This window comes from Ischnura elegans, chromosome 4, assembly GCF_921293095.1.
Source record: "Ischnura elegans chromosome 4, ioIscEleg1.1, whole genome shotgun sequence".
In the NCBI taxonomy this organism is placed as follows: Eukaryota; Metazoa; Arthropoda; class Insecta; order Odonata; family Coenagrionidae; genus Ischnura; species Ischnura elegans.
The window spans coordinates 115,544,123-115,557,251 of record NC_060249.1 but is presented as its reverse complement, the minus strand read 5'-3'; the positions used below and the strand labels follow the sequence as shown (position 1 = coordinate 115,557,251).

General features: G+C 39.7%; 1 protein-coding gene across 1 annotated transcript in view; it reads right to left on the bottom strand.

Annotated features, from left to right (window-relative positions):
• The window catches only part of LOC124157932 (putative ferric-chelate reductase 1 homolog), a 123,802-nt gene that overhangs the window by 45,845 nt on the left and 64,828 nt on the right, over positions 1–13,129 (bottom strand). The window lies entirely within an intron of this gene.

Genomic DNA, 13,129 nt, shown 5'->3' with positions numbered 1-13,129 from the left:
TAGAGAAGTAGAGTGTCAAAAATTACCGTATTAGTTTCAATACATCAACAAGAAACTCATCACCTGCCTTGGCGATAATTAATAAAATTATGGAAAAAATCGGCGAGTTGGTCTCCCGATACCATAATTTAAAATTAGTTACAACCATATAATAATACAAAATACCTCTGGATTTCCTCAATAGAATAAAATTAATTTTCAACTTACGCTAATTACCAGATTTCTTTAGCACTTCAAAATGTTCATTATTACTGGAATCAGGCACGCGGCTATTAAATAAGGCTGGGAGGTATTGGGAGCAAATTATACTGGGGGGTATAGAATACGGGAGATGCGAGTGCCCTCCCCCTGAAATTTTTTTTAAGAGAAATGGTTCAAAATGGTGAGATTTACAGCTTTCCGAGGGATATTTTATTGATCCTTACACTATTCTATAAGTAATATTTATCCAATTACGTAAAATGAATGAAATTTTAAAATTTCTCTGAGTTATTGGGGGGGTTTATCCCCCAAAACTCCCCCTTACTGCGCCACTGATTGGAATCATATAATAAGATAATTGAAATTATTACAAGGGAACAACGGCAGAAAAATATCTCAACGGAGTGACAGAAAAACCGCTCATGGAATCGTCTTTCTGCTAAAATATTTCTAATAAAATACACCAATTAGTGAGGAAATTGACACACCCTGTTCTGTCATTGGAAGAGAGAATTATCAAAGGTGTCTTACAGTAAAAAAATCTAGTTTCGATGCACAGAATAGAGAAAGGCGGAGGAAAAGCGGTTTTGATTCCGCAAAAGCGAATATAATTGAAAACAATGGCGGAAACGAACTGATTCGCGATAGACTTTCTATTTCTTCCGTTACGATCCCATTGCATTGGGAGAGAGGACTCTAACATATTCAATGCGCAAATGCTTGGAAATTCGAAGAATTTGCGACCGTCAAGGCTGAGAACGCGCTTTGCATAAAGACGAAGCGATAGCCTCTCTCTCCTACTTCACACGAGACTGTGATTACAATTTGGAAACTTATGTACTGGATGATTAATTCAGAAGTAAGGGGAACATTTTAAATTGACGAGAGACTGAAGTTTACGTTGTTTCTCAGAGTGCAGTTTCCGTTAATTTTGAAAGTCTACCAGTGCATTGGTGTTTGGCCATTTCTATGACTTCAGAGACAATTCATCCTAAAATATTACGCCGAATTCAAACTGACCAGGTTTTCAATGATTAACATGATAGACACTCAAATTCGAGTTATGTTTTACGACCTCTAGAAGCAAATTCCACACAATTTTTCCCCATTTCATCCACTTTTTTTACAGCTCGATCTACATATACATACTACACCTATCCGTTCGTCTAAATATCTCTCTTAATTGATCGTTTCTGTCGGACCTGGTAATATATCAGGGGTTCTAATATGATGTTCTCCTTTTCGCTCTGAAAGATATCAACTCTCATTGGCTCAAGCGACCTAAGCCTAACGCGCAGCCTGCGGGTCTCTAGCGGCTTCCAGCCTAATCCGTACAGTAGAATCCGTAATAGAGTAAGTATATAACATATGAGTAACGATTTCGATAAGCCCGCAGTAGTTTTTGGTGAAATGGCTTTACATCGCTTCAATGATATTACAAAATCAAAGGATAAATTATTATCAATTACCTTGATACACTTAATAAATTGGAAATTTATTTAAGACATAATTGTTAATAAAGACGGCGAATAAAATTAAAGGGACTCCGCTAAATATTTATTTCTAAGGAGACGAAAATACATTCGATTCACGCATTTCTGTTATTTATATTTTTAAATTAAATAAATGTATAGATTTGGGTAACCCGAGTTCCCAATTACAACCGTATACGAAGGACTGAGGCGAAAAAATTAAGACAGCTGTCTTCCAACTTTCTGAAACTTGACCTTATCGCGTTACGTGACTTTCAGCTGGTTTCTTTATCAACACGTGAGCGTATCGTAAGCCGAGAACATGGAAGCGGATATTAGATAATAGAAGACGTCCCATTCCAAAAAATAACCATAAGCAGTGCAAGGATAAATCTAAAGTAGACATTAACCTACCTCGATCCGTCTAGTTTTCCGTGAGTAAGTTCCATTTACAAACCTCTATTTTAAAAAAAATAGTGCTATTAGAAGAGGAAATCTCATGTGTCGAAGACTAAATTGTTATTCACCGTGAATAAATTTTGCCGCTATTGTATGATGATGATGTTGATAATAATAACAAAACTAATAATAATAAAAATACTAATAATAATAACAATATAATAATATGATTTACCTATATCTTCACGAACATACAAGCAAACGCTCTCGTTTAAAATTCATAGGAAACATTTCTTTCATATCCTCGTGGTAAGTTACGATCACGACAAAAGTCATAAATGAGCATAATGTTGCATTTGTTTATCCCTTTGACATTTTTTCTGGAGTAAAAAGATATCCCAGATAAAGTTTCCATCACAATATACACGTAGCGGTAGATGTTTACGGTAGACTTTTCCTATTTCTGTTTTGGATTTTTTTTCCTTGTTATCCTTTTCGGAATCTAACTACTTTAATTCAACGAAATGGACATAATAATTTTGTACTTTTTTGCCCATTATATCCAATCAACAGTGGAAATTACATACATACAATGGAAACCTTGGTTATCCTGAGCCTCTTAGAATCCAGCTTACAAACGCAAGAAAGCTTCGAAAGGACAAAATTTCATTCAGATATTGTGTACGTGAATAATTTAATTATGAGTTTTTCGTATATTTACGTGTTGCGGACGAACCAGGCGGCGACCATGATTTCCCTTAACGTCTTGTTCTAGATTACTTTAAATCTAATACCTTACATTAGCTTAAATTGAAAGCTTGAAATACCATTATCGCTAAATAATATGCTCAGAGATAGCCCGATACGACAATCAATGTGCAAAAAGAAAAAGTAATATCAACCGTACAAATGTCGTCAGGGTAAATTCGGCGTCGCCTTGGGAGACCATTTTAGCTTCAGCTGAACCAGGCCTTAGGGGGGCAACGGCCCATAAAGAGGTTCGAAAAATAAATAAAGACAAATTCAAAACCCGTTGAGAAGCGAAGGCTGAAGCAACCCTCCATTGTTCCCCGTGCGTCCTTCCCACAATGCCTAGCACGGCCGTCCACAATGCTTGTGCTGACCTGTCCCAGTTTGCCATTTTGGCGATGGCGGTGATTTCATTGGCACTGCGGTTTCGATCCATCGAAAGCGACTGTCAAATGCCGCCAGAAGAGCATGAAATGTGCAGTTGGGTGGAAGAAGGGACGTCACGCGCCAACGATTGTCGGGCATGGAGTGCCCGCCAAAGAATGCCCGCCAAAAGCTTGTCCTTAATGGAGGTTCCTCATTGGCTAAGCTTCAGACTTTATTCCAAGCAGACATATACAACTATTTGCGACGGTTCGAAACCTCTCAGCCAATCAAGTTGCAAGGTTGAACAAAAATATAACCCGCTGCAGCAAGTTTATTGTTCATTTTCATTAATTTGCCCCTTCAGCCCTAACGAGAATGGCATAGATTAGGGAAACCAAATAAATCTTGATCTGGTAAGAAACTCCATTCTCGATATTTTTTTCTACCATTTTGGAACTCATCCGCCAGTATTTACCAAAGAGCAATACCTTTAACGTTTGACTGTGCATCGTGTTCAAGTTTTAAACAAACCTGAAATTAAAATAATATTGAATTTTAAAGATCGAAACGGCAAAAATACTAGAACACGTGATAACCGATGGGTCTGAACGACGACCGACATCGTTTTTTACCATCTTTATTTTGATGGAGAGTTTGATTTCCTCAGTTAATGAAAAATTGGAACTTTGCCACAATTTTACTGCGTGGTGCACAACGCGTTCCGACCGTTTGGACATTCTTACGCACACTACGATATTGTAAGGTTCTGGAGAAGCATTAATTCTATTTGGATGAGTGGGGGATGTAAGTCATCCAAATAGTAAAAGAACAGTTCCAGATAATCATAATGTTCTTCAGAATGATCTAAGGATGGAAACGCGTTGAACGGTAGGTAGACAACAAACGTAAGGAAAAGTCCAATCCCTATTTCGTAAACTCAGGATATCTTCCGATATAGGTATCCAGCCTGATCAAATTATTTTTGGTTTAATTTTCAATAAATTTCATACTCACTGAGAAGGTAAGGTGCTAGGATTTCAATCAAATCCATTCCTTAATATTTCACTCGTAAACTTATATGTATTGCATGTAGTAATACTGAAGTTGATGGCGACAATATTGGTCTTAGCTTTTGGTTACTGCACAGCCATCTTGAGCGCTCTTGTTTACATCTGTAACGAAATTCCACCCGAACTGCATCCATGGCAATGGATACGGCCATGATGGATGCGGCTAAGTGAGGAAGTTGCGCAGCGATGCTTTCGTGAATGAGCGTACTTCCTCGACTGGGCACGCTGAAAGAATGGACGAGAGAGCCGAACACCGAAACAGATTTATGATAGCCGATTGAATGAGACGACGGAGAAAGGGGTGAAGGAAAACGTGAGCTGAATGTGGTCGGTGCCGACATTTTAGAAGCGGATAATACCGTTGGGGAATTGACGATACAAATATCATGAATGAACCAAAGACGCAGAACACATAACATGAGCATCGATTTAGACGAAAAATCATATGGGAAAATGTAATACCATGGTGACGTCAGATACCACGTAATTCAAGTTACCTCACGACAAGAAGCGATTAATCTGATAACACTAAGTAAGGGAATATTAAAGTATTCCTTCTCCCTTACTGGCTTGTACAATCTCAATTTTGAAAATTTCAACTCGATATTTAATCAAATGTAAATTTTTACTTTTGACATACACTCGAATGCTGAAAAAGAATTACTCAGGGTTCCCAAAACATTTTAATATGATAGCGTAAGCTTTGGAACACCCCAGAAGTGACAAAATCCTTGAAGGCTAGGTGGCCCTGGGAAAGGGAATCTCCTCCTTACCCTTATTGAATGCATGAAATTTACACACCTGTGGGTTAGTTGGAGGTGAGCTCTACCCTCACCTATACGAATCAATCTTCGGGTCGAATCACTAAGTGAATGAGAAATAATTAAATATTAACGAGTGACACGCGATGAAAAAAGACCGAATTCGACAGTTCGGGAAGAGGAAATCTTTCAAGAGGAACCGATATTGCCGAGGCCCACCATCTGTTCGGTCCATTCCCCCCGGAAAGGCAACTTTCGTCGACCACGGGCCCTCTCTTCTTCGGCTAATGTATTCGAAACTCATTCTTAGGATCGCGCTAAATAGCCCGTGATCTACAGACCGACTCCCATTTGCCGCTTCGCCGCCGCCCCCCGGCACTTTCGTCCGCATCGCATCGAGGGAAAGCGGCTCGTATGTGCCATCTGCACCCACCACACGGAGAGACTAAGTACACACACACATACTAATACGTAAAATAATGCACAACCAACCAATCCCCACGCGATCTCGCAACCGAGCAAAAGGTGGACGGACGCTCGAAGCCGAAATGTTTGCTGAAGAAGGAGCTCGTAGTCTCCGCACCATGAATACAATGGATTCCGGTTAATTGAGACATATCAGGGTTTGTGCACTTTGCCCCAATTAAGCGGCTCCCCCAATTAGGCGAACTATCCTGTATATGGGCATAAAAAACTTTGAAATGGTAGAAAGAAGACTAGAGAATGTTTATAAAGCAACATCCATTTATTAAACTATTAATGTGATCAATAAATCAGCGATTTTAGTTAATTTATTATAATTTTTAAGAATTATAACAATTTAGCTAAAAATATTTTTCACTGCCTCGGCCTGAATGAATGTCTTTTACTAAGTCCTATTAAAGAAAAGTCCTATCCTCTTGTGGATAACAAAAAACAAGAGCTTTCAAAATAGGGCAAGGATAGGAACATTTGTGAAAATAAGAGTAAATCAAAGGAGGGGAAAAATAGTATTCTGAAAACAAAAAAAAATTATTTCGTCGCGAGTATAGAATCTATGTCGCCGACTCATGGCCCAATAAAGCGGCATGCTGTCCCAATTAAGCGGAGAATACTCTGGGATATTCCTCTATTGGGATCTGTTTTTCAAGATCTGCCCCAATTAAGCGGCTGCGGCCGCGATGCGGCGCCACCAGTCCATCTAACAAGGGAAGAGTCTGAAATGCCATCCACAGATCTCGTTCACATTTCGCTAGGTGATGGGAAATGGCTACCCATGAGGTGTAGTTTTCATTTTTAGCTGCCAATGCTCAATACTTTTCGAGATATCGGCGATGGAAAGTACCCAAAATATCCTACATTTTATGCAACCCGCATTTTAAGTATAACAATTGAACCCTATACTCCGTTGCTAGGATGTGACACGAAGGAGGTTGTAAATATCTGGAGGGGGCACCACTGGTTTCGAGCGTTGAGCGAAGTGTGGCCGGAATGGGGGTGCTTGGGTAGGATTAGCCACGCCCACTTTGACCAAAACATTGACAATTCCATAAGGGTCAATGCTTACTATTTGGTCAACTTTTTTGTCATAAGTCGTTAATACATTAAAATAGCCCATGGAACGCACAATGTAAACCTTTTTTTCTTACTTCATTGGTAGAAGTTATGACTCAAATATCTTTTCCTAAGGAAAGATTATTATCAATCACCACGGTTACGTTCCACAACCAGCTCAGCTGAAAATAAAATTTTACGAGAGTAAAACTAGTCATTTACCTGCACTTATTCCGGTATTTAATTTTATTTTAGCCAACGGAAATCCAACTTTTACAGCAATAAAGTATATTCTCAAGGATATACCTACCAGTAAAGTGGCTGACAGACACAGAGCTTAAACAATTATTGAAGAATCGCGATTGATGGGAAAATCCGATGACAATCACCGGCGAAATACTAATGTTTATGGTAGCATTTTTCATTTAATGTGAGTAGATCATTTTCAGAACAAAACTTGGCCACCTCAAGATATCCGTCGGAGAATAAGTCCAAAAACTGTCAAACCAAGATGGCGGAACTTTAACCACGATAAAAACTCGGAACAGCGCCTCCCAGGTATTAACAACCTCCTTGGTTTTGACGGTGTGTTTTTCAGATGCGGGTGCATTTTTGTGCACTTTCTGCCGTTTTCTCGGTACCATCCGTCGCTAATATCTCTAAAGTATTGAGCGTTGGCGGCAAAAACTAAGACTGCAACACAAGGGTATGTATTTCCTATCACCTTGCAAATATTTACACGACATATGCTGGTGACACTTGAAGGAGATATTACAGGATTCCTCTGCCAACTACAAAATATCCGCCATGCGCCGCCATGAAATACAACAATCACAGTAGCCTCGAATTCTTCCCTGCTGCCATCTGACGTTCAGCTTGAAGGAAAGTGAAATTAAAAGCAATGAAAGCGCACGCATCTTGGTGGGGCTGTCCTGCACTATAGAAAGTCTGCAAATTAGAGACGGTGAGTCAAGGCCAGATGGGAGAAAAAAAGCCATTACTAAAAATTAAGTAATAAAAAAAATTAGCTGAAAGGCTCTAGTCATCACTGGTCAACATTCCTAGGAATGCTTTGACGCACCTCTCCACATAGATTTCCTATTGCCCATTCTTTTCACGAAAACGTATTTTTGCTCCTCTTTCGAATCCTCCTTTACCTTCTCTGTGTATTTAGCCGAGGTATTCCTTAAATACACGTCGGAAATCGATCAAAAATAATACTTTTATAAATATCAACACATATAACGAAAAATATTTCCGTCGCAATTCCTGTTCTATTTCCTCTCCGAGACCATAAACAAATCATTATTTAGATTGGAATGTTGACCGCGATAACGAAGCTATTTTTGTCACGGTGGAGACCGCAAGATCGAGTCACGCAAGATTGGAAAATTATCAATGGTAAATCCGTCCATCGACGATAAGCAAATTTTAGAAAAAAATTATCTATTTTTTTCTCCTGCATGACGTAAGCCGGCGAAATTTGGTCAAATTTATCCAGTGAGATAGCACCGGGATCTTATTATTGTCCATCGCGGATATTTTAATCGAAGAATTATTTGGCTGAATTGTATACCGAATACAATGGCTGAAATCAAGAACTAAATAAGAATAAGACAGTTAAAAAAACAAATTTATAGCGCAGAAAGAATAGAACACTGGAAGTTTTAAAAAAATTTAAACAAAAAATTTTCATTGTACAGAATGAAAGAATTCAATTAGCTAAGCGTTGTCGTTCCGTGAAAATAACCAGTTTAATCATTAACTCGTCCTGAACGATGCAGGAAGGCTCGTAGATAACGACGGTGAAATCCACTAATTGAGTTCATTGAGGTAATATTCTCTTATTCAGTGGCGTAACTATGGGGGGGGATGAGGGGATAGATCCCCCCTAAATCCTCGGAGAAATTTAATAAATAATTAAAACTATTGTCTAGTTTTGACATTTAATAACTGCATTCGCTTAAAGTTAAATTTTTAAAGTCAAAATGTAGCAAAATGTATTTCCAGGAATGTCATTTTTCAAAAATTTTCCCGGACTCCCGTAGCCTGGGAGGGGGGTGGCCACCCCAGGCCATCCCATTCCCCCCCTTCCCCCCCCCCTCCCCCAAAGCATATTCCTAGTTACGCAACTGCTCTTATTCACCACAACGGGGATAAGAGGAGCAAAAACTGCCGTTAAATAATGACGCTTCCACAATTTCTCTTGGGTGATCACTATCACACTGTTATTATATATCTTCATTGCCAAGAAAACTGCGAATTTAAGGTCTTTGAGCGGGAGAATCTAACGGTTAACAACGTGGGGCGATCACTAATACCGGATGGGGACAACCAACAAAGGCGGGACTCGAATCCGCGACCTTCGGTTACGCAGGCGAGGAATTTACTCAGTCGCCACCATACGATGATAATTATCGTAATTAGCATATGATGCATTACCATAGCTTGAAATTAGGCGTGGATGACAGAAAATTTCTGCTATAATTCAACGGTGTGCACAATTCAGCACGCAGAAAAAATATTGGGGGGAGATGTCCATTGAGAGGTGGTACACTGAGGACGTTATATCCCAATACTTAAGGAGGATTTGCCCCACCCCTCCTCGATAGCCATTAGACCCAAACTATAACGAATCATTAAATTATTTGTGGAAAAGTACTTTGTTTTTGATTTGTTCCACCAAGTCAGGCAGAAATCAGTTGATTTGATTAATAATAATAAGGTTCGTATAAAACGGATGAAATATGGGTACAGTTCGGACGCGTTTTCCCCACTAGTACGGTGATCGCGGTGTATTCCAACAGATAACGGTGCCAGGAAAAGAAAGAACTAAAAAAAAGAGAAGAGACTTAACGCGTATTCGTTCGTTCCCATTCTCATCGACAAGAGAGTACTCGCACATACGTTAAGCTCACACGTGGTCGTTCATGCGCTTCCTCGCCATGTTGGCGCGCGGCTTTCACTTCCAAGAGCAATGAGAGAGAGTGGCGTTTACCCCCGCGAGCGACGACAAAGAGCGTAAACAACTCCGCCTCCAGGCGACAAAGCCCGTTTCCAAGGAGAACCAAGTAAACAAGTATCGGGAAAAATGCATAAATAAAGGATTTCGTCAAAAGTGTCCAAAGCAGATGATTCCAAAGACTAAAATGTGACCGAGTTTGGAACGATGATGAGATTAACATTTATCCACTTTAAAGCTACGGAAGTCTCGAGAGCTGTGTGACAATTGGAAAGGGGAGAGAAACAAGCGATATAAAGCGATTGAATTGAAAACTTACAGTCACATCTTAGCAGGAATGTTGTCTGTGAATATGATACATCTACCCAACGGATTAATACATCCGAAAATAATATGGGCCAAAATGACATTGAAAAAACTCATTAATATAGAATTTTATTACATTTTTTGCACAAGATCGAACTTAATGTAGACCCTCCAATGAAAAATTTCTATTAGAGTCATTCGTATCAAATAACTGTAAAAGATGAACGTATATTATAAAACAGGTTCTTTAAATATAAATCTTGAATCGTCTTAAGACTGCAAAAAGGCATTACGTGTTAAGTGATCATAGAGGTACCACTACAAACATATCACTCAGGAAAATATAGGTTATGAGGGTAGAAAGAGAAAATATCAAAGAATAAGAGTGTTTTCTTCCGCAACTATCCGCCGTCCTTGTCAACATGAATTTGCTCTGTCCAACGCTCCTTACTGACCTCGTGCCGTGAATTGGTCAAGGGTGACCGAAATAAAATGTAAAAGGCAGGCCCGCTCTGTCGGAATTTACCTGGCATTCTGAACTGCCGAATCGAACAGGTGGAACAGCAAAAAAAAATAATAACTAGAGTTGACCTCCGATTTTCTTTTTAAACGATCCGCGGGGGGGGGCGATGCCAAACCGCGGTCAGCGCGAGCGGCGGCGAAGGCGTGACCAAGGCCGATCGGTCACCATGGACACGGTCCACGTGAGGAGGGAGAGGCCGTTGTGACGGGCGACTGTCTCCGTAGAGTGATCATTGCGGAACTTCTGCAACCACAGCATTACGAGGTTTGTTCACAAAATAACGGGAATTATAGTTTTTTTTGAAGAGTATAACGAGACCCCAACAGTTCTAGAGGGGCACATAGGCGTACCCAGCGAGGGGCAGGAGGGGGCAGCTGCAGCTGAACCTTATTATTATTTATTTTTTAATGGTAAACATTTTTGTGGAAAAGTGCTACGATCTTTTATTTATTTAAATAAGTCTTCCAAAACCCTAATGGAGAAGACGGGACAACTGCGTTGGCCACATTCTGAGTCACGACGACCTGATTTAAACCGTGGTAGAAGATCAAATTAAGGCTGGATGGCGATATTTGGTAGAACTTTTTGACAGGAAACATAATAAAAGATACGCTGAGTTGTATGCATCACAGAAGTTTAATTGACCGACCCAGGTTTCGACATGTACAATATGTACACATGGGCGTACCCAGCGAGGGGCAGTTGCTCCCACCCCACCCCTAGAAGTAAAAATCGCAAATGTCTTTAAGGAAAATAATATTTTTTCAGCAAATATTTTTAAAAACTAATAAAGAAATGTTACAGTTTTCTTAAAATGTTGATTTCATTCACCTTTTCCATGCTTAAATCTTACCAACAACTTGAACAACCATAGCTTACCTCCCCTCCTAGTTTTGATCCTGGGTACGCCCTTGTATATGTACATCTTTGCAAATGACAGTGTACATGTCGAAACCAGGGTCGGTAAATTAGACTTAATAATATTTAATATAATTTAATATTTTGAAAATAATATTTTTTCTAACAAATAATTTTAAAAACTAATAAAGAGCTAATTGGCAACTTCAGGCTTTACTTTGTGAAACCTCTCCATATTGGAAATAAAGGAAAAAAACTTTGTAAGGTTCACCATTTTATAAATATGGGCACTCAGTGAACCTTACAAAGTTTCATTCCTTTATTTCCAACAGTAAAGAGCTGTTACAGTTTCCTTAAAAGGTTGGTTTCATTCACCTTTTCCATGCTTAAATCTTACCTACAACTAGAACAACCAAGGCTTGCCCCCCCCCCCCCCCCCCCTAGTTTTGATCCTGGGTACGCCCTTGGAGGCGTAGTGTTTATTGTGATGCTACTGTAGCATCAAAACTAGAGTTGTGTCTACGTAGGATTTGCCGCTTTTTTATTGTTCAATTAATGTCTTCGTTCCACAAAATGAACTTGCCTACCATATAAGAGGTGTGTTTAGAAAATAACAGGAATTTTATTTTTTTCCTATTTATTTATTTATTCATCTACATTAATTTAGCCTCCTCTGGAATACTTTATAGGACAAAATTAGATATTATGCACTTATGCCAGTGCTTCTTCCAACCCTCCAAACACTTTTCAAACTTGATCTTTGGGATAGCCATTCGCTCGTTCAGGGATTTGCTTTAAATTTCATCTATATTTTTAAAACGAGGGCCCTGAAAGGTTCTCTTTACTTTTGGAAATAGGAAAGAATCACACGGAGCCATGTCCGGCGAATATGGAGTCTGGGGCATCGTTACAGTATTGAAATTGGCCATAACTTCACAAACAACCAATGAGGTGAGAGCCGAAAATCGCTAATCCCATAAAAACATGTCTAACATTAGCGGTTGCCATTGGCAAGCAACTATCCACAGACGAAGTACACAATGAATACAGCTGAAAAATTTATCATACTTCAGGAGAGAGTAAAAACAATAAAATAATTGACGCTTCAAAACAGCGAAATTTAAAAATTCCCGTTATTTCCCGAACACACCTCGTATCTCGCAACGTCACTTCCTCCCAAATGATTTTTAGATAAAAGGTAAGTGAGGTTAGCAATAAAATCAATGATTCAATTACTTACGAAAAGTCCTCATCTTCGCACTCGTGACATAGTTTCTCTAGATGTTAATATTGCCGGACGGTTTCAAGCCTACGCCGGCTAAAGCGAAGAGACAAATGACATATCAATCGCTAATAAATGCACCGGAGTTAGTTACGGCGTTCACAAACCCGGCAGGCAAGGTCGCTTTTAACTCGCGCCACTACGAGCCGGATAACCGAGGAGGAAGGAGCATGGGAAAAAATTGAGTGTGAGCAGAGAATGCTTCGACTGCGGCGGCGCTGAGGGTCCTTGATCCAATTTGCCGTGGGAGCGAAGAGGAGAATAATGCAGCTCCATCTGACCGATCCGCCATTTAACCGCAATTCGCGCGCGTAGTCTTGTTGCTTTCGGAGCTCCTATCTCGCCCAACAATGCAACCGACGCGACGCACCACGAGGACTTAAACCCATTGGCAATCATAGAGCCGTTTCAACTTTGATATGGCATATAGACACAGCTATCACGCCATTCCATGCAATTTTCCCGAAATTCTAAAAAAAGGTCACGCCTCGTTCAATCGTACCCAAGGCCTAAGATAGTTCTTTTAAAAGTAACTAGACTAAATCAAGAGAAAATAGCCTAGTAAAATAATTGTGAACAAAGGTCAACGGCCAAATGGCCCCGACCGTAAATTTCAAAAGACAAGAATAACCCAAAATGATATAAA